This window comes from Bos javanicus, chromosome 14 (genome assembly GCF_032452875.1).
Source record: "Bos javanicus breed banteng chromosome 14, ARS-OSU_banteng_1.0, whole genome shotgun sequence".
Lineage (NCBI taxonomy): Eukaryota > Metazoa > Chordata > Mammalia > Artiodactyla > Bovidae > Bos > Bos javanicus.
In genome coordinates this window covers 26,760,566-26,785,426 of record NC_083881.1, presented here as the reverse complement: position 1 = coordinate 26,785,426, position 24,861 = coordinate 26,760,566, and the positions used below count along the sequence as shown (strand labels likewise).

At 47.5% G+C, this 24,861-nt stretch overlaps 1 long non-coding RNA gene across 1 annotated transcript; it reads right to left on the bottom strand.

Annotated features, from left to right (window-relative positions):
• Positions 1-14,000: 14,000 nt before the first annotated feature.
• Positions 14,001-22,151, bottom strand: LOC133260465 (uncharacterized). The gene is made up of 3 exons (XR_009740821.1): positions 20,109-22,151; positions 18,009-18,116; positions 14,001-14,241 (listed from the first exon to the last, which is right to left on the bottom strand). It is a non-coding gene; the product is annotated as an uncharacterized LOC133260465 (long non-coding RNA).
• Between the last annotated feature and the right edge of the window lie 2,710 nt (positions 22,152-24,861).

The window sequence follows — 24,861 nt, the reverse complement described above, 5'->3', positions numbered from 1 at the left end:
TCCCCACCACCCCACCCATACCACCCCCCACCCTGTGAAGTCCCCACGGAAGAAAGGCACGGACCAGCCTGTTGATCTCGGCAGCGGCACACACAGTCCCTCTGTTCTGAGGATGAGCTGACACGTGCACATTTGCAGAGAAGCCATTCCAAAAGGTTAATTAAATATTACCATTGTTTTCTGAGCTATTAACACACATTCTTTTATTTCTTCATGTGAAAGGCTTCTCCCCACTCAAAAACCAGAGTTTGGGTTTGCTTCCCAATCCTTCCCCTTTTAAAAACTCGGACAGAAGATGACTGAGGGCCTCAGAGAGAGAGGGGGAGGGAGGGAGAGAGGCAGAATGCAGTCTGGAGCTGGAGAAGGAGGGGCTGTGGTCTCAAGTGGCGCCCTCACACACACACACAGTCAGCTGCAGCTGCGGACAGGAATCATGTCGTTCAAGGAAGGTTCTAGAAAGGGGCCAGGAAGGAACCCCTGCTTCTTCCACCTGTATTTATTCGATGATGTAATTGACCAGTGGAGCTGAGGAATGTTGCCAGCCTGAGGCCCTGAGTGGTTCTGGGGAGGATCAGCCTGAGGGCAGCCAAATGGCCCAGAGAGGACTGGGAGGTGGACACAGCCTGCCTTGTACTGTCTGTCTGTCCCCTGCCTCCTCCTCCAAACCATGCTGTCTTTTCCCTGCCCGGGACAAGGGGTGAGGGTGGGTGGGCGGGTGTACTGAGGTTGGCAGAACGACGCCCTCGATGCAAATGAGAGAGGGATTCCAAGATGGACAGCAAGGGAAAATGAGAGAGGTCAGGGAGAGGCCGAGGTTCCTCCCCGGCAGGAAGTGCCACCCTCTGTGACTGCAGTTTATAAGAACCCCGAGCAGTGATGAGCACAGCTGTCTGCAGGAAATCTCTCCAGACGACCGTCTTCCAGGGCAAACAGGACATGTTTCGTTTGCAAAGTCAAGATGCCTTCCTGGATGTTGGGGACACGGCAGTGAACAGACAGCGTAATGAATGATAAACAAAGGACAGAGTGAAGACAGGTGCTGATGTGGGGAGCGGGCAGCATGGGGGTGGGGGCAGAGGGCAAGGAGGGTGGGCAGTTCCAAGTGTGGTCATGGAGTCCCGCCCAGGACACCGACTCCGAATCTCTGTCCTCCCCACCTGCCCCTGAACCTGCCCTGCAGGCTGAAAGCCCGTCATCAGCAGCAGAGGGCTGGCACCACAGGGCGCTTCCATGTGCAGACTTTGCAGCCGGAAGACCTGGGTTCAAAACCCATCGTCGGCACCCTGGCTGGGTTTTCTTAATGTTGCTCATTGCCTAATGGCTTCACTTTAATTTTTTTAAATATTTTATTTATTTATTTTTGGCTGCCTAGAGTCTCAGTTGCAGCTCGTGGACTTCTCAGAAGTTGTGGCACTCAGACTTAGTTGCTCTGAGGCCCATGGTTCCCCGAGCAGGGATCAAACCCAAACCCCCAGCATTGGAGGTGTATTCTCAACCACTGGACCACCAGGGAAGTCTCATGGCTTCACTTTTAAACACAAATGGCTACTCTGCTGGGTTGTTGAAAAGTACGCAAAGTGCCGGGTATACAGTAAGTGCTCATGCCTGTCTCCAGGGGTCCGGACACAGTGTACCCTTGGCGGTGGGGTTGCTTTGACACACTGGGTACCCACACCCAGGGCTGAGCCCCTGCATATGCGTGAAGCTTGGTGGTGACCTGGCTGGGATGGGAGGTGGCAAAGCTAAGTGTGTATTTCCACAGCCCCTGTTGGAGAAGCGGAAGGGGCAAGCACACATGCGTCCCGTGAGCTGGCTGTCAAGGCTGAGATGTAGCCTCCGGTGAGAAGTCCTGGGTCTCCTGTAAGACTGATGTCCCAGGACAGGTGTGGCTGGAAACTGATGTCACAGATTCAGGGACCTCGGGCTGAACTCATTCCAACCAGGTGTGACCTGGCACCTTAATGACATGTCAGGATGCGTTCAGAAAGCCCCTCCCCGACACAGACCCTGCACTTCATGTGGCTTATCTCATCTCGTGGGGACCAGAGATGGAGAGAAGTTAACAGTGACAGCGGATGACAGGGGACAGTGCTAGCGAGGATGGGGTGCCATCAGGCAGAGTCAGGGGAGAGAGCTGGCAGAAAGGCCAACTGGCAGAGCTCTGTGTGATTTCTAAATTTAAGGAGAATACAAGTCAGTGCTGAAACATATACATTCTCCCCACTCTGTCCACAAAGCTAGAAGTCCCCCTGCAAGCAGAGCAAAAAAGCTCACGGATACCTGAGTACCTAAAATTTGAGCAACAAATTATTTACCACAAATCCTAGACCCTGGGCTCATATCCTACAAACCAGGAAGAAAAACACTGTCAGCATCTCCCGACCAGAATGGAGAAAGGGATATTTGCAAAAGAAATACAAATTCCTAATAAAATGTTCAGTCCCATTAATAAGCAGACACATATAAACAAAAACTCTGAAATGGCATTTTTAAACTGTTACATTGGCAAATTAAGTAAAGCAGTTCTAGACTCACAGACTTAGAGACAAAACTTATAGTTACCAGGGAGAAGGGCTGAGGGGAAGGGATAGATTGAGAGTTTGGGATTGACACGGAGACACTCCTATTAATATATTTAAAACAGATAACCAACAAGGGCCTACTGTATATGCTCAATATTCTGTAATAACCTAAATGGGATAAGATTTTGAAAAAGAACAGATATATGGATATATTATAACTGAATCACTTTGCTGTACACCAGAAACTGACACAGCATTGTTAATCAACTGTACCCCAATATAAAATAAAATTAAAGAAAGAAAAAGAAAACCACTTCTACTGAATGCAGGCCAGGGTATAATGGCATGAGAGTTCTTTTGCATGAACTGTGTGTCCCTAATACACAAAGGACTTCTGCAAAATAATAAATAAGAAAGCACCTAGTAGAAAATGTGCAATAGGGTTGAACAGGCAATTCACAGAAGAGTTGCAAGTGGTCAAATACATTAGAGAGTTCAATTTTGATTTTGATTTTGGGTAGGGCTTATCCTCACAATCAGAGAAGACCAGAATAAAAACATGACACCAGCTCTCGGCCTGTGATGTCATAAGTACTGATAACTTCTATTCCTGGGAAGGGCACTGGAAGATAGCCAGTCTCTCACACGCTATCGATGGGCGCTGACATTCCTACGGTATTTTTAAGGGCTAATTCTGGCTCTGGCGACCCCCATGGGGAGCGGGGGGTAGCCTGCCAGGCTCCCCTGTCCATGGGATTTCCCAGGCAAGAATACTAGAGTGGGTTGCCATTTCCTTCTCCAGGGGATCTGCCCCACCAAGGGATTGAACCCATGTCTCCTGCATTGTAGGTGGATTCTTTACCGACTGAGCCACCAGGAGGGCCCAAACCACCACCACCACCACCACCACAGTATCTGCTTAAAGCACCCCCAAATCTCTGACAGTTCTATGCTTCTTCCTTGAAGATAGAAAACTATTGTTTACCTTTCTCCTTGTAAAAGGAAATTCCCAGTGGTTAGTGTCTCAGGAAATAATAATTACTCCATGTTCCTCTTCTTTAAACACATTTTTAAAATTTTCAAACAATGGAGTTATTTTCCCTGGGTTCTGATCCATTTTCTCCTTAATCTAGGCATTCTTTGATGAATCCATCCCCCATTCTTGACCATTGCATTAAGAATGTGATGACTAATATGGGCATAATATTATTCTTAAGAAACAAAGCATAAATGCAGAGACTATAACAAGTATACATTGTTATAAACTAGTATACATTATTATAAACAAGTATATAACAAGTAATTACATTTTAGCACAGATGGGGAAGCTGCGATTGTGTTGAGAGGGTAAGGGTCTCCTATACGGATCAAGAGGGGCTTCTGGCCCTGTGGTAAAGAATCTGCCTGCCAGTGCAGGAGACACAAGAGATGCAGGTTCCATCCCTGGTTTGGGAGGATCCCCTGAAGAAGGAAATGGCAACCCACTCTAGTATTCTTGCTGGGATAATCCCATGGACAGACGACCCTGGTGGGCTACAGTCCATGGGGTCACAAAGAGTCTGACATGACTGAGCAACTGAGTACACATCAAGAACCTAAGCAACTCAGCTACATTACAGCCCATTCCTCCACTTCCTTCCTTGGAGTTCTTCCCACTGCCCCTTCAGCCAAGCATCTTCCCTCCTTCAAGTTCCCTTCGTTCTGGGCATGAGTCCCTGAGCCTGGAATCCTGCCCCATCCTATTTCATCAAGCTGTCTCCTGCAATCATTCGACTAGCTCCTGAGACCCCGCTTCCTCCACAAAGCCCCTGGATGAGAGTAAAGTGAGCCTCCTCCAGCTGGCCACCTGTTTCGAGCCACTGCGGCTCCCTCTCTCCTCCTCCCATTGTTTGGACCCAAGAGCAGTGGGCTCCACAATGTCCTGTCTGTTAAATGGCTGTAGCATCCTCCATGTCATTTTCTATGCGCATCTGCGTCCAGGGCAGTCCAGGCCCAAGTTTAACAACATGCTTTACTTAGATCAGCAACTCAGGAAGCTCTGAAGTGATGTCTGTGTTCCCAGAGATCACCTTGCAGAGCATCACCAAGGACCAGAGTCCCTTGGCTCTGTACACTAGGCTCACATTTACAGTCAAGTTGAGACTCCCCTGAGCCTCCCTGTGCCTTTCTCAGTGTCCCTGGGCTAGAGGAATGCTGGCAAGATCTGAAAATCAAACGAGTGATAGTGACTTTAGTGAAAGGTAGGTCTTACTTTCCTTTAAGTGGTTAAAACGCCACTAACAATCAGATCTAAATATTAGGAGCTACCCTCTTAGAATTATATTTTCTTCTCCTGTGATTTAGCATCACTGTCATTGAACTGAATTCCACGAGACTAGAAATCTGGTGTCTAGGATGAGAAAACATCTTCGGTTGGTAAAATATTTGTAAAGTTTTCTTTTAAATCTTTCTTCAGATTTTGTCTCTATCCACCATTAACATGAATTTCACACCCACTCTCCCCCCTTTTACCTTTGGGGAAGATACTTGTTTTTACAGCCCCCTCATAACATCAAAACAAAACCTCTCCTATACTTCTTAGAATCTCAAGATCCTTTTCTGGTAAAAAGGAAAACAAACGTCATCTAATTAAAGCGACGGGGGAAGTCCTGGATAGCTGAGACCAGAATTAACTGTCTTTAACTTCCATGAATTGGTATCTGGAATATTAATAGACAACATAAAACAGGAGGATCCCAGGAATCATTCAATTTTTCCTTCATTTACTTTTAATTTTTTTCTAAAATGTTGTATGCATTTTCATAAGCCACCATCTGAATGGTATACAGTTTAGAGTGATATACAAAATATGTTTACAAAATCATATAAATTTATGTTCTGGAGTCAACGGCGTTACTATAGAGCAAAGGGTTTGTCTTTCTTTTCCATCCTCTGTCAGGAAGCAAGAGAAACAGAGCAAGCTCAGGGTCTATATCTCTGGTTCATGTGAGTACTGTTTTCTTATTTCACATAGGCACTGACAAAGAGACCCCACAGAGGACAAACAATAATAGACAATAAATTATAGATGCGAGGAAACTGAAGGACATTAGATTCAGCATTTCTGCCTTCTAATCAACCAGGAGGGATGCGATGCCCTTCTTCATCTGTCTGCTTACAGTCTGCTTACAGACCGTTGGTTCATTCACACCCACTGTGTCATGGGTCACCCACACAGGACCTCAGCAGACAGACTGCAGAAGCAGGTGAATAGTCACTGACTACTGAACCCTGCCTCCCTCCTCCACCAGCCACCTGATTTGGTCCAAGGGCATCCTTGAGAGCAGAGAGAGATGAGCAAGGCTGCTCCTCTCAGTGGCAAGGAGGGGTTGTGAAGACTGGCAGGTCTCATTCTCCACAGCACCTTTGTCAGCATCAAGGTCTCCATCCATCCCGGCCTCCCACACTGGGCAGACAGTCCCTTCCCCAAATCCAGAAGATCAGCAATAATTGATTTGGCTTCCAGCCCATCCCCTTCTGGTGCAAAAGCAACAGCACACTTCACTAGCTCTTGCCGATTTCTCCCTGCCCTCCCTTAAAGAGAACCCTCGTGTCTGATTAAAATCGGTCATGCGCCCGTCCTGGAGTGGAGAGGTGCTATTTATTTCTGTCAAGTTCTGCTTGGAAGGTTTGAGGCTTCCCCTCCCTGCCAGACATTTTACTAGTAAACAGAAAAGTTACCCGTATTGTCATGCTTGCCCTGACCTGTGAGCTAGTGAACAATAAATCTTAATTACAGTTAAATGCCAAAATCTGCAAAGAACGAGGCAGCACTAGTCAACTGTGAATTGGCCGACTCCTCGCCTGGGCTGGGGTGCAGCTGCAGGAATACGTAAATTAGTCTGTGATTTGTTTGTGCCAGAACAATCAGTCCAGGCTGTTTCTTAAGAGCACTTCCAGTATCAGTGGGCACATGGGCACTCATCCTATCACCATGTTAGATACAGGTGGCACCTGGGACATTTGATTTTAAAGGACCTTCAGCATCATGCTCAGGTTCATAAGAAAGTGCTGTTTCTAAATATCTCGGCAGTTTTCAAAATAGTGCTCCATCTTCTGACATCTGTTCCATCCGTGTGTGTGTGTGCTAATCACTCAGTCATATCTGACTCTTTGAGACCCCATGGACTGTAGCTTCTCTGTCCATAGGATTCTCCAGGCAAGAATACTGGAGTAGGTTGCCATGCCCTTCTCCAGGCGAATCTTCCTCACCCAGGGATCAAACCTGGGTCTCCCACATTGCAGGCAGATTCTTTACCATCTGAGCCACCAGGGAAGCTCCATCCATACTTATTACCTTTGAGGCTGATCGGGGAGCCACTGAATGACCTTTTTGTTAGCGGTCCCCTTTTTTCACTGTGCAGGGCTACTGGAGTGGAGCCAGGCATCCATGCAGGGGCCTTCTCTTTTTTCCCTGCTGCTGCAAAGCTCATGAGCTCTTTGCTATTCATGTGTTTGCTTGTCATCATGCGAAATAAAGCCACCCCATTGTCCCCTTGCCTGGGTCCTCCTGACGTATTGGCACCTCTGTGCAAGAATTAGAAAGATGATTGCCCACATAACTCTGTTCAATGGCTTCAGGCTGCTCTATCAATTTTGAGACTGACAAGAGACCGGAGATGGAACTCGGAAGAAAGGATGGAGTTTGGGCCGCTCCGTCCTCAGTCCCATGAATCAATCTGCAACCCACTCTTGTTATTTTCCATGCAGATCCTGTTTGCACTGGGAGTCAATCATCTGCTAGATGCCCCTTCTAGGCAGGTTCCTAATAACCAGGAAGGCCCTGTGCCCCGCCTCCGGAATCAGCAGAGGGTGATGGCAGGCAGGGATGCAATGCTGTTTCTCTAATGAAAGACAGATGCCTAAGTGGGTAAGTTGCTGTTGGGTCACTAAGTCGTATCCCACTTTGTGGACTCTATGGACTGTAGCCCGCCAGCCTCATCTGTCCTTGAGATTTCCCAGGCAAGAATACCGGAGTGGGTTGCCGTTTCCTTCTCCAGGACATCTTCCCTACCCAGGTATCGAACCCTCAGTCTCCTGAATTGGCAAGCAGGTTCTTTACCGCTGAGCCACCAAGGAAGCCCAAGTGGGTAAGAAGAAAGTAGAAAAACCCTTTCCCGACAGAGTTAGGGGGAAGAGAACTGCAACACAGCAGCTCTCTGTTTTTCGGTTTGTTTGTTTGTTTGAAGTGTAAGAAGGCGCATTACTCGGTACTTAGATAAGGATGTCGGTCTCACTCGGATCCCTGGGCCGACAGCCGCCCCCCACCCCACCCCCGTTCTTGCTCCCCCAGCATGGGGGGCGGGGGCGGCCGCCCTCACCACCTCGCCTGGCTCTTCCCGGCGCTCACAGGGCCCCATCCCCTCATCCGCGGTCCTGCTTCCTGTTTGTGTTGCCGCTTTGCTGCTTCCTGGCGGTCACCGGAGCCGCCCTTCTGCTGTGCCTCCGCCCGGGACTGGCTCTCGTCCCAGCCTTTTCCCGGGCCGGCAAATCCGGCTCCCTCCATCTGGGTCTCAATCCTTCCAGGTGCTGAAGGCCTCGCCCCCACGCCCCGGGGGGAGGGCGTCCTCTCCCCTGTGCTCGAATTCTCTGCAGACCTTTATCCTAGAGCTGGGTCAAAGCATTTTGGCACTTGCTACCTCCCCGGCCCTTTTGCATTCTTTTGAGGAGGGCGCAGGGTTGTTTCCCCCTTGTATGGATTGAGAAAGAGCCCCAGAGAGATTGAGGGGTGCCCTGGTCCTGAGGAAGAGTGGGGTGATGAGCCCTCAGCCAGATAGCACCCACCTGGTCCAGATCGTACAGGGGGCCAGGCCTCCCCAGGCCTTCTTGCATTTAATCTCCCAAAGGCGTCATTGCATGCGTGTCACTCAGTAGAATCCAACTCTTTGAGACCCCATGGACTGTAAACCACCAGGCTTCTCAGTCCATGGGATTCTCCAGGCAAGAATATTGTATTTCTTCTTGCAGGGGATCTTCCGGACCCAGGGATTGAACTGAAGTGCTGAAGCTCCTGCAGCTGGCAGGTGGCATTTTTTTTTTTTTTGAACCACTTAGCCACCTGGGAAGCTTCCCTTACCTACCTACCTTGGTAGGGCTTAGCTTTAAGCTTTATTTTAAACCACGGAAACAAGCTTCCCAGAAGTTATCGCCTTGCCCCGGGTCATGCAGCTGCCACGGGGACTGACTCAAAGCTTCCTCTGCAGGTGATACTTCCCCCGACAACACTCTTGTCTCATCCAGGACTCTGTCCCAGTGCTACCCACTCAGGTGATGCTTTTTCAGATCGATGTACCAAATATATATGGCTTCCTAGGTGGCTCAGCGGAGAAGGCAATGGCAACCCACTCTAGTACTCTTGCCTGGAAAATCCCATGGACGGAGGAGCCTGGTAGGCTGCAGTCCATGGGGTCGCTAAGAGTCGGACACGACTGAGCGACTTCACTTTCACTTTTCACTTTCATGCATTGGAGAAGGAAATGGGAACCCACTCCAGTGTTCTTGCCTGGAGAATCCCAGGGGTGGGGAGCCTGGTGGGCTGCCGTCTGTGGGGTTGCACAGAGTCAGACACGACTGAAGCTACGTAGTAGTAGTAGTAGTAGATGGCTCAGTGGTAATGAACTTGCCTGCCAATGCAGGAGACGAAGGTTTGATCCCTGGATGGGGAACATCCCCTGGAGAAGGAAACAGCAATCCACTCCAGTATTCTTGCCTGGAGAAGGAAACAGCAGTCTACTCCAGTATTCTTGCCTGGAGATTCCCATGGACAGAGGAGCCTGGTGGGCTACAGCCCATGGGGTCACAAAAGAGTTGGACACAACTGACCAACTGAGCATGCATTCATATATGTATATGTGTGTGTGAGTATATATATATATATATAAAGTACTACATAAAATAATAATTTCATCTATTATTTATATTTACATACAATACATACATATTATATACAAGTATTATATGATATTTTGTTTTTATTATGTTATTAAGTAAATATTTTATGTTTTTATTATTAAAATGTTTTTGCTTATCTAGCTATTGCTAGCATGTGTATAAGGTCAGGGAGTTTGTTTCGCTAACTGCCATATCCTCCTGGTTATTGCAGGCATTTAAATAAATGTCTGTTGAAGGAAGGAAGGAAGAAGGGAGGGAGGGAAGGAGGAGAAAGGAGGAAGGAAGGGAGTTGTATTTCTTTCCAGCCTGAAGCTAAATCAGTCATTTTTGGCCAGGTTGCCAAAAATGACAGGCTGCAATCCCATCTACATGTGGAAAACTTGGGCATGAGGTGGACGAATTCAGGTTTCTACCATGAACCACTGATCCATCTAGGACTAACCCATTAAATTCTGGGCTAACAGACTAAGCTATGGCCTGTTATCCTAGCAGCGACTTCCTGCCCCCATGAGAATCCCATCCGGGAGCTGCTTTCTTATTAGTATTCTCCAAGTGTTTTGCACCCTGGAAAGCTCTTGCCGAGACTTGATAATCTAACCACAGACCCTTGGCGGCTGCTGGGATCGGAAGCTGGTAGGCCTGCTGAGTTGACCACAGCATCCCCACAGAACATGGGTGACCCTGACTGCCTTCCGAGGGCTTTGCCCCAGATCCATACACTTTTTTTTTTAAGTCAAAGAGTGTAATTCCTGTGTTTGCCTGGATCACGGAAGTAAGCCCTTCCTATGTTTAGTATCCCTCCCACTCAGAGGATCCGAGAGGAAGTGCTTGGACCATGACCCTACTAGAATGAGCCCCACTAGAAGCCCCATATGTGAGGCAGAGTCCCTTCAGAAAGCCCCTCTCCTTTTTGTCTTTTAAGTTTTTTCCTCGGAGCTGCAGAGGACTTGCCAGGGAAGGAAGACTCTATCTGCAGCTCCCTTCCTGGCCTCTGCCTCTGGGCCCAGAAAAGAGACATCCCCTAAAGTTAGATGTGGTTTGGCCCATCTAATGAGCTAGAGCAGACCAAGGTCAAAACCCAACTGCTCTCCCCACTTTCTTCTTTTCTTTTTTCCATCTATGGCCCTTTTACCAAGTCAACTTAATAGAGATGAACCCCAAAAGAAGGCTGACTCTAAATGGAAAGCTATCACTTTTCCCTAATCCTTGTGGCCCATGAGGAGGAGGCAACTCAAGGAGGCTTTAGTGTAGGTGATGGGGTGTAGGGGCTGGAAAATGTGTGGGGCTGAGGAGATGAGCATCTCGGATTAGACTAGGATATAGGTCAACATGGATTAATTAGAGGCACCAGTGTTCTTTTATAAAAGATTTTTTTTTTTTTTTACTTTTGGCCATGTATCTCAGTATGTGGGATCTTAGTTCCCTAACCAGGGATTGAACCCATGCCCCCCTGCAGTGGAAGGCACAGTCTTAATCACTGGAATGCCAGGGAAGTCCTGGCCCCAGTGTGCTTTGAAGTATAAAAAAGGGAGAAATCACAGTTGACAGACTCACAGTTCAGAAAATCAGGACAGATTTCATGGAAGAAGTGGCTTCTGAGATAAATCTGGAAGGAACAGCAGGATTTTAATAGGCAAAGATGGTGTGAAGGGGAAAATGCCCTGGATGAAGGGGGTGACAGAGGCCCTGCAGTGGAGAACAGGAAACGTGGAGGGGTGGGGCAGAGGCTGGAGGAGTTTGGCTGGAGTAGGAGGTCCTTGCCCAGCAACTGCAGAAGATAAGGCTACAAAGGAGTTAGGGACAGAAAGCCGGTCACAGGAGTTTGCAATTGATATAAAAGGCAAAGAGGAGTGAGTGATCCAGCCTTACTGTGGGATGCTACTCTGCAACAAGGGTGAGATTTCTGTTCTTTGATTCAAACTTAACTAATATAAATTCATCTCTAAAACCTGATGTTTGATTCAGTTATTGGAAATGTTTGAGGCATGTTTAGACAACTTGGTTTGTGGATCTTCTCTTACAACTGTCAAGCCTAGGAAATCCAAACACAGATGAAATATACCTGATAAAATTGAATTTTAAAATTGTGTGTGTGCTGTGTGCTAAGTTGCTTCAGTTGTGTCTGACTTTGTGCAACTGTAAGGCCTGTGGCCCACGAGGCTTCTCAGTCCATGGGATCCTCCATGCAAGAATACTGAAGTGGTTTGCCATTTCCTTCTCCGAGGATCTTCCTGACCCAGGGATAGAACCCGAGTCTCTCATATCTCCTGCATTGTCCGGAGGGTTCTTTACCACTAGCACCACCTGAGATGGGCTGGAATGGGACAACACACACTGGGTTGAAGCTCAATACAAAGAAAGGATATAAAATATCTTATTCATCATTCTAATGTGGATTATACTTCATAATGATAATATCTTTGGATTTCTTAGGTTAACCTCAAAATGTTATGAAAATGAAAACCAAAAATAGGCAAAGGGGAACCATTGAAAGTCTTTGAGCTGGGATGTCACCTGATTAAAGATGCATTAAAATAACAATTAATACAAATACTAATTTCAAGGAAGAGTATGAGGCAAGGAGGGGAGTCTAGAGACAAGAAAGTCCATTGAAAGATTTTTTTTTTTAATAACAACATCAGAAATAATCTGAGTCAGAAATAACTCAGAGATACACACTTCAGTCCCCAAACATAGCTCAGAAGTGGACCTGTTCTCAGGGATGTTCCCAAACACTAAGCCTTACTCCCTCCCCCAATACTTCATGATCAGGAAAGTTCTGGGCTCTATTCAGAGGGGTCAGTTACTATGAAGGGTCACCCTGAAGGGTCCTGAACCAACCCTGACTCCTGGGTTGACTTGGAGGCAAACCTGAGAAACTTTGTGATTGCATCTCAGAATGGAATTTACCATTGGAAATGCAGCCTTTGTCATTGGCACAAGGAGGACTGTTTTGCATTTGATGACATTTTCAAAATGGTGTGAAAAAAACTTGACGTTTTTATTAGAAAATCTATAAAGCCCAAACAAATGGTTTCATGCTGCTTTGCCTCATTCTTCATAGGTTCATTGGCAATCCATCATCCTTCCCTCTCCCCTTGAACCCAGCGGTAGCGACGTCTTGCCCAGGAACAAAAGGGCCTCCCAGAGAAGCCCTTTCAACCTTGGTTGTCCTCCGCCTCTCAACTTTTACCCCTTAAATCAACCACAATCACCCCATTTTTGCTGGCTCCCCTCCTGAAAGGCTGAACAATGCTGTCACCTCCTTGCCGAGGCTCTTCCTTTGCTTCTGATGGCACTAGATCACAGAAGCTTGACCTTTCTCTCAAGTTAGACATGGGACTCTCCCTTACACATGACTCAGCTTCCAGTTTGAACCAAATAATTGGATTCAGAACAAATCAATGAAGACTTTCTCTCCTGAAACAAAACGATCCCATCCATTCCTTAGATTGCCATTTTGGATATAAAGATTTCATCTAGCCCAAATTTCAACTAACGTACCCTGCCTCAAACTGCCTCTCTGTTCACTGTACCCCACCCACAATGGCTCTGTCTGTCTGTCTGTCCATCAGTGTGTGACCTCCTGCTTCTGCCTTCAGCCTCCCTCAGGCAAGCTCTTGCTTGACTTTCTCTCACCACTTCCACCCTGGGGTTTCTCCGTTGCTCCCCTCCTCCTGTCCCTGCCTCCACTCACTTGCACAATAGCCAACCCTAGTCTCTTAAACATGGGTGCTACAGTTTGCCCAATGGACCCTGTCACTCATTCTGCGTTTTCGAGTGAGTCTGGCGTCTCCACCAGCACCAGCACCATTTGGTTCTTTCTTAATTCTCTACCTGGCTCCCTCCTGCTTACTTGGGTTAATCATCTTTTCTCTATGTTCTGTTTTCTATGCTTCTATTTAGTTCTTCCTTCAACCCAATTTGTTGACCCAACCAACAGTTTGGCTGAGGAGTGTGTTAGCGTGAGTTTTGTCTTACAGAGCCTCCACGTCTTCGTTTTCTTACACCACCCTTCTGAAGGAGAGGGGGTGGAAATGATCATTGGCTCCATTTTCAAGGTGGCAAAATGGAGGCTCAGAGAGGGTAAGTCCCTTTTGCAAGGCTCCCCAGCTCATAAAGGGCAGAGGTGAGACCCAGGTCTCCGGCCCCCAAATCACAATGCCTCTCTGCAAACCCCACGGTTTCACTTCCTCATATTCGCCCTCCTGCACTCTCATTTCTGATTTCTGGCCTCTCTCACCCCTCACCCATTCTCTGCTTGGCTCAGCTTCGCCCACATGGCTTCCTCTCCTCTTCATCCTCTGCCCAGGCTCCTCTCGCCCAGTAACCGCTGGCTGACAGCCTGGCACACTGAGCCAAGAGGGACAGGCCAGCCAGAGTCCTACACGTCCAAGAGCCCACACCCTGGTCTGCCTACGAGCTCCTTAGAGGGGGATCTTGCTCTTAAGTGCTGCCGTCGGTTGTCCCCCACCTGCTCTCCACCATCTCTGCTCTTTTGTCACCTCCATTCTGACACACCTGTGGACTTAAAAAAAATGCACAAAGTGAGAGTTGAGAGTTTAGTTTTATTTGGGACAAAATGAGGACTGCAGCCTGGGAGATGATACTTCAGATGCCTCTGAGAAGCTGCTCCAAAGAGGCAGTGGGTGGGGAGATCTATATGAGATTTTGGTGATGAGGAAGTATATGCCATCAAGCACATATTTCTCCAGAAGGTTTCTACTGGTTTCGTGAAGCTTTGCTAGTCTTGAGGAATAGTCATCACCATGAAGGATTACAGTGCTATCTAGATATGAGGAAATATAAGAATTGGGCTCATAAAATTGGCTCCTGAATATACCTGACCATCTGAAAACCTGTCCTGCCACTTTTTCCCTGAGCGGAGTTCCTCATTTCTGCTCTCCACCCTGAACTCCGTTCAGGGGGCTGTTGAAGGTCAGCAGCTGCAGCAGCTCATGATCTAATCTTTGCAGAGGTAGATGGCAAGCACCCATGCCAACTGCCCATTTGTCGTTGACACGCCCATCAAAGCCCAGGATCATGGCTGCTTAACAACCAGACTGTCCCCTGTGTTCCCAAACCACCGTGGGCTGTAGAACCTTGGGGACTCGTGTCTTTTTTCTTATCCCCATTGCGTGTTGTAGAATTCCCTGGGAGCAAATAGATATGGGAGAGGGGCAGGGGTGACAGAAAAGGAAAACAGCAGGCAGATTCTCCAGCCACACCAGGGAGTGACTACCTGCACCAACTTAATTGCAGCCACATGAGGCAGTCAACAAACCTGTACTATGGGTAAAGGGAAAGGCTGCCGAGAAGCCTGCTGTGTTGTGGGTTTTTTCCTTTTCACACTGAGACTTTGGGGGGTCATGTTTACTGATTCTCCTCTAAGACCAGGAACAGACCCAAATGCGGGGACAGTCAATAGAATTCCGGTAACACCCCAAGCCCGGCAGGAATTCTTTGTGTCCCCTCATCCGTCTCCTGCGCTACCAAGTGTGACAGCAGCCAAGCCGGGCAGCCCTGAAAAGCCTCGGAGAAGAAGCCCCAGCCCCATCCAGCACTCCAGGGGCCAGCACCCCCAGGGCAGCCCAGCTCTCATCACGTGGGCTTTGGTTGGGGATCCTGGCACTGCACTGCAGCTATGGGATCAGAGTCAAATCAGTTCACTAGACAAGAACAAGGGTGGTCCAGGTTGAAGATGACAACAGGTGAGAAGCAGGTAGGGGGTGGGTGGGGGCTGCAGGCAGATCCTTCCAGGGCGACGAGGCACCTCTCCACCTCTCTACCTGTCCTCTCAAACCCTCGTCAACGAACAGCCTCAGCACGGCCAGCAAAAGAGGGGAACTGGCCCCCTTCCTCCTCATGTGGTCTGTCTCCTCAGGAGAGCACTCAACTGGAAGTCCACTATACAGATAATTTCTTACTGGAAACCATGCAAAAGCACAGATGCTCGGAGTCTTGTTTGTTTTTTGGGGGGGTTTGGGGGGCTGCACCTTGTGGCCTGTGGAACATTGCTTCCCTGACCAGGGATCAAACTTGCATCCCCAGCAGTGAAAGTACAGAGTCCTAACCACGACCTCTGGGGAATTCCCACTCAGTTTTTTTAAAAAGAGATGCTGCTGTCCTTCCAACCTATTCCCCAACTTCCTGTCATCCTACACACACACGCATACACACTCACACTCACACACACTTATACTCACTAACCTGAGGGTTAGTAAGATTCCTGAGACTACTGTGAGCTGCTTTTCATGAACTCTGCATAAATACTAAAACATCTCTTGACCATGACCGCCTGGCTATTTAGATTTCCCTGGTAACTCAGACAGTAAAGAATCTGCCTGCAAGGTAGGAGACCCATGTTTGATCCTTGCATTGGGAAGATCCCCTGGAGAAGGGAATGGCAACCCACTCCAGTATCTTGTTTGGGAAATCCCATGGACAGAGGAACCTGGAGGGCTTCAGTCCATAGGGTTGCAAAGAGTCGGACATGACTGAGTGACTAACATTTTCACTTCACCTGGCTATTTAAAGTGGTCTTTTATAATTCAATAGGAAAATAAAAACAAAAAACCTTAGGCTGTTTTCAGCTCAGGAAGAGAGAGACTAGCAGCAGCTTGAGAAAGGTGACAGCCTCACCTTTCCTCGGTGGCACAGCTCACACAAAAGGTAGAGAGCACGCCTGGGCTGGGCTGGGTGCAGCAAGAAGTTGGTCTGTCCCCAGATTGGCAGCCAGGGCATGTTCCCAGTGGCAATGTGGGGAAGTGGACCGAAGATGGAGACTTGGAAAACCTGGGATCTGCCAGTCTCCTCCCCATTTGATTTTTTTCTAATCAACATACATTTAACAAACATGTACTATATATGTGTGTATATACATATATGTGTGTGTGTGTGAAATGTGTACATATTTGCATACATCCATGTACTACTTTGATTGTTTGCCCTGAGTGCATGCTCCAAACACGGAGTGTGCCCAGGTCTATATTTTAGGCAAGCATGTCCCACAATTGTTTCTAGATGTTAATTGCAATGGCTCCCAGGCTCCCCAGCACGTCTGTCCGCTCTCTGAAAGCTCTTTGAGGGCTGCTCATCATTAGAATTCCCCGAGTTTTCGCTCCTTCCTGGCAAGCCATCTGGCCTCTCTGCACTGCAGCTGTGGCCGCCCTCCCCCTGCCACTCACACCTGAGCCTTTGACATCCCCCACCTGAAGCAAATCCATCCATCAAGGGGATCCAAAATTACAACCAGAAGTTTTGTTTTCCCAAAATCTAGAATTAAAATTTTCTTTCTTTCTCACCTCCATTGAGGTTTCAGGGCTCATTTTGAGGGGGGCTCAAATTCACATTTATGCTGTTGCAATAGACAGAGCTGTGTGCGAGAGAAACATCTGCACCTCCATTTCATCATCTAGCCCATTTAGCTGAGGACACTCACCTCTGTGGTGTGTCTCTTGAACAATGATAATTGCCATTAACCAAGAGAGCACAGAGGGGGTCAAAGGTTGCAGGCAAACGGCTTGAAAGCCTCCGCCTGCTTCTCTCTGGAAGGAGGTGCTCTGGTTTGTTGTTTAGTCACTAAGTCGTGTTCCTCTCTGCGATCCCATGGATTGCAGCACACCAGGCTTCCCTAGCCTTCACTGCCTCCCTGGAGTGTGCTCAGATTCATGTCCATTGCATTGGGATGCTATCTGTCTGTCTGTCGCCTGTTCTCCTTTGGCCTTCAATCTTTCCCAGCATCAGGGCCTTTTCCAATGAGTTGGCTCTTCGCATCAGGTGGCCAAAGTATTGGAGCTTCAGCTTGAGCGTTAGTTCTTCCAATGAATTGAATTGGGGTTGATTTCCCTTAGGATTGACTGCTTTCCAACTGGCAGGTCTTACCCACAGCCATGAACCCTGGCCAGAGGGACATTCTGAGTGACAGAGAGCCACGGAGGCATCACTCAGAGGGATCCATGGAGAGTGATGGCATTTATGGGATGTGGGAAACTGGGAACAGGAAATTTGAGAAAAGAGAGAGGAAAAGCCCAAAGCCAAAGCTGCTGCTGCCCTGTCCTGGGACAGAAGCAGGGATGGGCATAAATTTTCCAGAGAGATTTTTGCTTTTCTCATCTCTGGAACCAGGCAGCTCCCTCTCCCTCTGTCATCATTTTTGTGGTTGTTGTTACCACTGCTCTTTGTTTGCTTTTGTGTTAACTGAACAAACACTGAAAGGCTATTTTGTAAGGATGTCACCAGCAACCTCAATGGCTCAGGATGAATTTTCCTTCATTCTTTTTTTTTTTTCCTTTGGCTGCACCAGGTCTTAGTGGGAGCACCCAGGATCTTTAGTTATGGCACGTGGAATCTAGTTCCCTGACCAGGGATTGAACCCAGGCTCCCTGCACTGGGAGCATGGAGTCTTAGCCACCGGACCACCAGAGAAGTCCTTCCTTCATTCTTAACGTGACAATTGTGAACCTGTGCCCCAGTGAAATAGGGCTTGTGACCAGTAAGACAGCAGATGGACGACGTCCTGAAACCCCTAATGCTATGGGGCCTGAGGAGACTTACCAAGTTCATTTTTGATTCAGTAGCATCACAGCCAAAAAATATTTTCAGTTCTGCCCTCCAGTGCCCCTCTCCAGTGGTGGCGCAGCAGGCAGCCAAGCTGGGCATGAGCTAGAAGGAAATGAAGCCCAAGGCCGGTTCAGCTTAGACAGAGCCACCGTCATACCCGCTCGTGAACCGTAAGTCACCTCAACAAAATAGAGCGCAGCCACACACATCAACCTCTTTTTCCTTTTTATATTGAAGTATGTGTGCATGTGTGCTCAGTTGTATCCAACTCTTTGCGACCTCGTGGACTGTAATCCGCCAGCCTCTTCTGTCCATGGGATTTCCCAGACACGAATACTGGAGTGGGTTGCCATTTTCTCCTCCAGGGGATCTTCCCTACCCAGGGATAGAACCTCTGTCTCCTGCATTGACAGGCAGGTTCTTTACCACTGTGCCACATAGCTGCTGTACAATATTATAATGTTACAGGTGTACAATATAGTGATTCACAGTTGTTAAATACTATACTCCATTTATGGAGAAGGAAATGGCAACCCACTCCAGTGTTCTTGCCTGGAGAATCCCAGGGACAGGGGAGCCTGGTGGGCTGCCGTCTATGGGGTCGCACAGAGTCGGACACGACTGAAGTGACTTAGCAGCAGCAGCATACTCCATTTATAGTTATTATAAACTTCCCTTTCATGGGTTTCCCTTGTGGCTCAGCTGGTAAAGAATCCACCTGCAGTTCGAGAGACCTGGGTTCGATCCCTGGATTGGGAAGATTCCCTGGAGAAGGGAAAGGCTACCCACTCCAGTGTTCTGGCATGGAGAATTCCATGGACTGTATAGTCCATGGGGTTGCAAAGAGTCGGACATGACTGAGAGACTTTCACTTTCATAGTTATTATAAAATATTGACTATATTCTTCATATTGTACAATACATCCTTGTAGTTCATTTTATACCCAATAGTTTGTATCTCTTAGTTCCTCACCCCTATATTGCCCTTCCCTCTCCCCACTGGTAACCACTAGTTTGTTCTCTGTATCTATGAGTCTGCTTCCTTTTTGTTGCATTCACTAGTTTGTTGTATTTTTAGATTCTACATATAAGTGATATCACACAGTATTTGCCTTTCTATGTCTCATTTCACTTAGCATAATACCCTCCAAGTCCATCCATTTGTTGCTGCAAATGGCAAAATTTCATTCTTTTTATGGCTTAGTATTCTATTATAAATATATATATATGCATGCACCACATATATATATATACACCACATCTTCTTTATCCATTCATCTGTTGGTGGACACTTCAGTTGCTTCCATATCTTGCCTATTGTAAACAACACTGCTACAGATGTTGGGGTGCATGTATCTTTTTGAATTGGTGTTTTTGTTTTTTCTATTATAGGTGGTTCTATTTTTAATTTTTTGAGAAACGTCCATACTGTTTTCCTCAGTGGCTGCACCAATTTACATCCCCACCAGCAGCGCACAGGCTGTCCCTTTACTCTACATCCTCACCAACATTTGTTATTTGTGTTCTTTTTGATGATGGTGATTCTGAAAACACGTCAACATACCAAACTAGCACTAATAAAGTGGCTGCTTTATGCCAAGTTTCAATACACAGTTTCTCGCTCAGCTTTCTGTTATGAGCTGAACTGTGCCCCCACACCCCCTAAAATTCCTATATTGAAGTCCTAGCTCTCGGTACCTCAAAATATGGCTATTTAGAGACACAGTTTTTAAAGAAGTAGTTAAAATAAGGTTGTAGGGGGTGGATTCTAATCCAGTCTGACTGGTGTCCTTATAAGAAGAAGAGATCAGGAAACGGGTCAAGAGAAGGCCATGTGAAGACACAGAGAGAAGATGGCCCCCACGAGCCTGGGAGAGAGGCCTCAGGAGAAACCAAGCCTGCAGACACTGATCTCGGGCGTCCAGACTCCAGACTGTGAGAGAATATTTCCGTGTTGTTCACGCCCCTCCCAGGTGGTGCTAGTGGTAGAGAACCCACCTGCCAGTGCAGGAGATGCAAGAGACTCAGGTTTGATCCTTGGGTTGGGAAGATCCCCTGAAGGGAAGGCATAGCAACCCACTCCAGTATTCTTACCTAGAGAATCCCATGGACAGAGGAGCCTGGCGGTCACACAGAGGGTCCACCATAGGGTCACACGGAGTCAGACAGGACTGAAGCAACTTAGCACTCACTGGTCTGTGGCACTTTGCACCCCAAGGAGACGACTGCACCTTCTCAACAGCCTGAACACTCAGAATAGAAGTGAGGTCATAAAGGCTCAGTGATGGAAAGTACCTTGTTCAGAATCAAAGTTGTGGGGAGGCAGAGTAGGCTTGAAAAGGCATCTTCTGGCTTGAACTCAGGAGCCTCAAACAGGCAGTGGAGTGTCCAGCTCCTAAACACGGGAGAAGCACTAGACAAAGATGTCCCCCTCCAGGGCTGAGCAGGCATCCCCGTAAACCCCCACACCCGGCAACTCTGGAGAAGTCACTGATGCAGAGGCTCACGAGGGGCTGAGATGAGGCTTGCCCGTCTCCTGCCACTCAGACGAGCCAAGCTCAGAGCAGCTTCAACGGTGGGTCCTTCCCCAGGGCTCCATGTCTGTTCCATCAGGTGATCCTCACCTCATCCCATGAGCTCAGGACAGCTGTCACTGCCCTTTCATACCTGAGAGGCCTGGGGTGCAGGGTGAAGTAAGATCCAGGGCCCAGCCAGTGGGAGGCGGACAGGACAACAGCCCAGGCTGTCACTGTACAAAACTTCTCTGGAATGTGGAGTCCCCGGGTTGATGTCCATGCCCGGAACTTTACCGTAAAAAAGCAAAGGCCGTTCCAAACTGACCGTATATTAACTAAATGAGAAAAGACTGTAGTTCTGGGGAGACACTATAAATCCTTCTTCCTAGTCCCAGAAGGTCCATGAGAGGTTAAGGACCTCCCCCTCCCCACCATTCAGTGGAGCTGTTGTTCCAGGTGGCATTAACGGTAAAGAACTAATGGTAAAGATGTAAGAGACACGGGTTCGATCCCTGGGTCAGGAAGATCCCCTGGAGGAGGGCATGGCAACCCACTCCAGTATTTTTGCCTGGAGGATCCCACGGACAGAGGAGCCTGGCAGGCTACAGCCCATGGGGTCGCAAAGAGTCGGACATGACTGAAGTGACTTAGCCTGCAGTTATTTTTACATTAAATATAAGGGAAATTGCATTAAAAAACAAATAAAGAAAAAAGCCCACAGCTTTCCATATGTTAGGAATGTTTCTTAGCCCCTCACAACTCTCTTGTGAGGGAGACGAGAAGGTATTTTAGTAATACTCACCCACCCTTCCAGCAGTGGAAGTGGGCTCAGTGAGGCAAGCGACATGCTCACAATCCCAGTGGCTACAGGGCTCCTCCTTCCATGACCTTCGCTGACTCCACGGCCCTCCTCCCATTGGCTGCACCTTTTTCTGTGAACCTCTCTCCACATCTGCCTCCTGATTCTCCCAGATTGCTGGCCTGCATTCATGGTGCCATGATTTTCTCTTCTCAGTTCAGCTGGTTCCTCTAAGGCTAAAAAGATCTTTAGTCCTTCTTTTCATTTTTTAATTTATTTATTTTCGGCTGTGCTGGGTCTTCATTGCTGTGTACAGGTTTTCTCTAGTCGAGGCGAGCAGGGGCTACTCTCCAGTCATGGTGTGCGGGCTTCTCATTGCAATGGCTTCTCTTGTTGCGGAGCACCAGCTCTAGAGCGCAAGGGATCAGTAGTGGCTTGTGGGCTTTAGAGAACAGGCTCCGCATGTGGAATCTTCCAACATTAGGGATTGAACCCATGTCCCGTGCATTGGCAGGCAGATTCTTAACCACTGGACCACCAGAGATGTCCTTTTAATCCATCTTAAATCTCTGCTTCCCTGGTGGCTCAGATGGTAAGGAATCTGCCTGTAATTCGTGAGACCTCAGTTCAATCCCTGGGTTGGGAAGATCCCCTGGAAGAGGGATAGGCTACCCACTCCAGTATTCCTGCCTTGGGAGTCCAATGGACAGAGGACACTTTCAGGCTACCATCCATGGGGTCGCAGAGTCAGACATGACTGAGCGACTTTCACTTCACTAAATCTCTAGGTTTTCAGAAATTTTTTTTAAAAAGCTATGAAGTTCACTCAACAACAACAAAATTCACCATAAAGATCTCCATGGAAGTTTCTGTGCAGTTGCTAGAAGTCACAGACTTCTAAAAACACGCATCAGCACCCCCTGCCCTGGATGGTCCCTGCTCCTTGTCTAAGAAACTGCAAGTCTTTTTCTCTGCGTGAATTTTTCCCCCACAACTTTCTTCTCTTGGGTGTTTCCTCTCTTGGCCTTCCATTACCTTGATTCAAGGAAGACCTCTGCTGCAGAAAGTGTCCTTTAGTTGCCTCTTGCTTTGTGTTTTATGCCACTTCCTTTCTGCTCATTCTAACAGTTTCCACCTTCCTCCTCATGGAAACTCCTATACAAACATGCTAGCTGGTCGTGTCTTTATTTTCTATAACTGTGGCCCCTTCACTGAAACATTCTATATCCAACTAAACAGGAGGCTTGGAGGGACTTCCCTGGTGGCCCAGTGATTGAAAGCCTGCCTTCTAATGCAGGCAGCACGGGTTTGGTCCCTGATCCAGGAACTGGGATTCCACATGCCATGGGCCAACTGAACCTGTGCGCCACGACTAGACACCCTGTGTGCCACAAGACTCAACACAGCCAAATAATAAGTAGGTAAAAACAAACAAACAAGACAAAACAAAAAAACAGGAGGTGTGGAAATATGTGATGGAACACAGGAGATCATGACACTAGCTTACAGAGAGTATAAAAGATGAAAGGAGTCAATTACTCACAAATGGGACTTCCCAGGGGGAGCTAATGGTAAAGAATCCACCTGCTAATGCAGGAGACACAAGAGACATGGGTTCAATCCCTGGGTTGGGAAGATCCCCTAGAGTAGGAAATAGCAACCCACTCCAGTATTTTTGCCCAGAAAACTCTATGGACAGAAGATCCTGGCGGGCTACAGTTTATGAGATCGCAAAGAGTCAGACACAAATGAGCTCATCTGTAACATAAAAGATGAAAGGAGACAATTATTTCCAAATACCACACATTTCCTTAACAGAATAGAGATGTATGGGATCTAAAGCAAGTTGCTGAATGAGCTGCTGTGAGAATACAGCATCTCAGGGAAACCTGAATGATCAGGGCTTGGTCAGACTAGACAGGAGTGAAGATGAATCAAGCGAAGCAAAGAGTTTTTTGGCTTTGCACATCCAAGCGGGCTGGGCTGAGCTGGGAGCCTGCAGCATCTGTGACGGGCACAAGGTACGAGGATGTAGAAGCCAGACCGTGGGCATCCTGAAAAGCTACCAAAAGGACTGTGCAGCATACACCAAGGATAACAGGATCTCACCGCTTTTTGTTTTGTTTTGTTGCCACTCTGCATGGATTGCAGGATCTTGGTTCCCCGACCAGGGATCAACTGCGGGCCACAGCAATGAAAGCACTGAATCCTAACTGAACCACCCTGGAATTCCCAAAGGCTTTTTAATAGAGGAAAGACATGGTCTGATGTGGAGGAGCTGAGAGCTTATTTTACTTTTTATTTTAAACTTTTTATATGCAATACATTCACATGTCTTCAAAAACCAGAAAGTATGAGACGATGTGGGCTTCCCAGGGGGCACTGGTAGTAAGGAACCCACTTGTCAATGGAGGAGACATAAGAGACTTGGGTTTGATTCCTGGGTCAGTGAGATCCCCTGGTATGGCGACCTACTTCAGTATTCTTGCCTGAAGAATCTCCATGGACAGAGGAGCCTAGTTGGGCTACAGCCCATAGGGTCGAAAAGAGTCGGACACGACTAAAGTGACATAGCACACACGCACACATGAGCAAAACCTCTTCCCTGTCTTCCAAATAGCTATTGATTTTTTATAGTTGCTTATATGTCCTTCCTGACTTTTTCTATGCTTACACATAAGCAAATAAAACTGGCAGTTCTTATTTTTCTCCTTATATATTAAAAAAGTAGCATACCAGACACAGAGTTCTGCACCTTGACTTTGTTTGTGATAGTTTTTGACTGTTTTGCATATTGTCGATTTAGCTCTTGGTGTTAGTATGAGTATGACTATTAGTATTAGTATTAGTTTTCTTTTTGCAAATGTAAGTCTCTCCTCCCCAACCAGATGGTGAGCTTCTGAGGGGCAGAAGCTGTGTCTTATTCAATTCTGTATGAAGTAGGTGTTTGTTTAAAAAAAAAAAAAATCTGTTGAACTGAAGTAAGTAGGTAATGGAAAAACATCTTTGTTGAATAAATCAGGTACTCTTGAAAACAACCAGTGCTTCATCTGGCCTCTTCACTTGAATTTTTGTTTTTATTTATGCTTGTCCCTAACACTCACAACGGCAGTGCATGCGTGTGCGCTAAGTCACTTCAGTCGTGTCCGACTCTTTGTGACCCCATGGACCATAGCCCACCAGGCTCCTCTGTCCATGGAATTCTCTAGGCAAGAATACTGGAGTGGCTTGCCATTCCCTTCTCCAGGGGATCTTCCCAACCCAGTGATTGAACCCGAGTCTCATTATGTTTCCTGCTTTGGCAGGCAGGTTCTTTACCACTAGCACCACCTGGGAGATGGAATATATAATGAACCCCACATTGCCTTTCCCCAGCATCAAGAATTACTTTGATTCTCATCTACCCACACCACCCGTCCACTTTGGGGAAGGAGATGGCTGCGGTATTTTAAACACAAGACATCATGTCACTTCCTCTGTAAATACCCGAGGATGCAGCTCTAACCAATGGAGGCTCTGCATTAGGAACAAA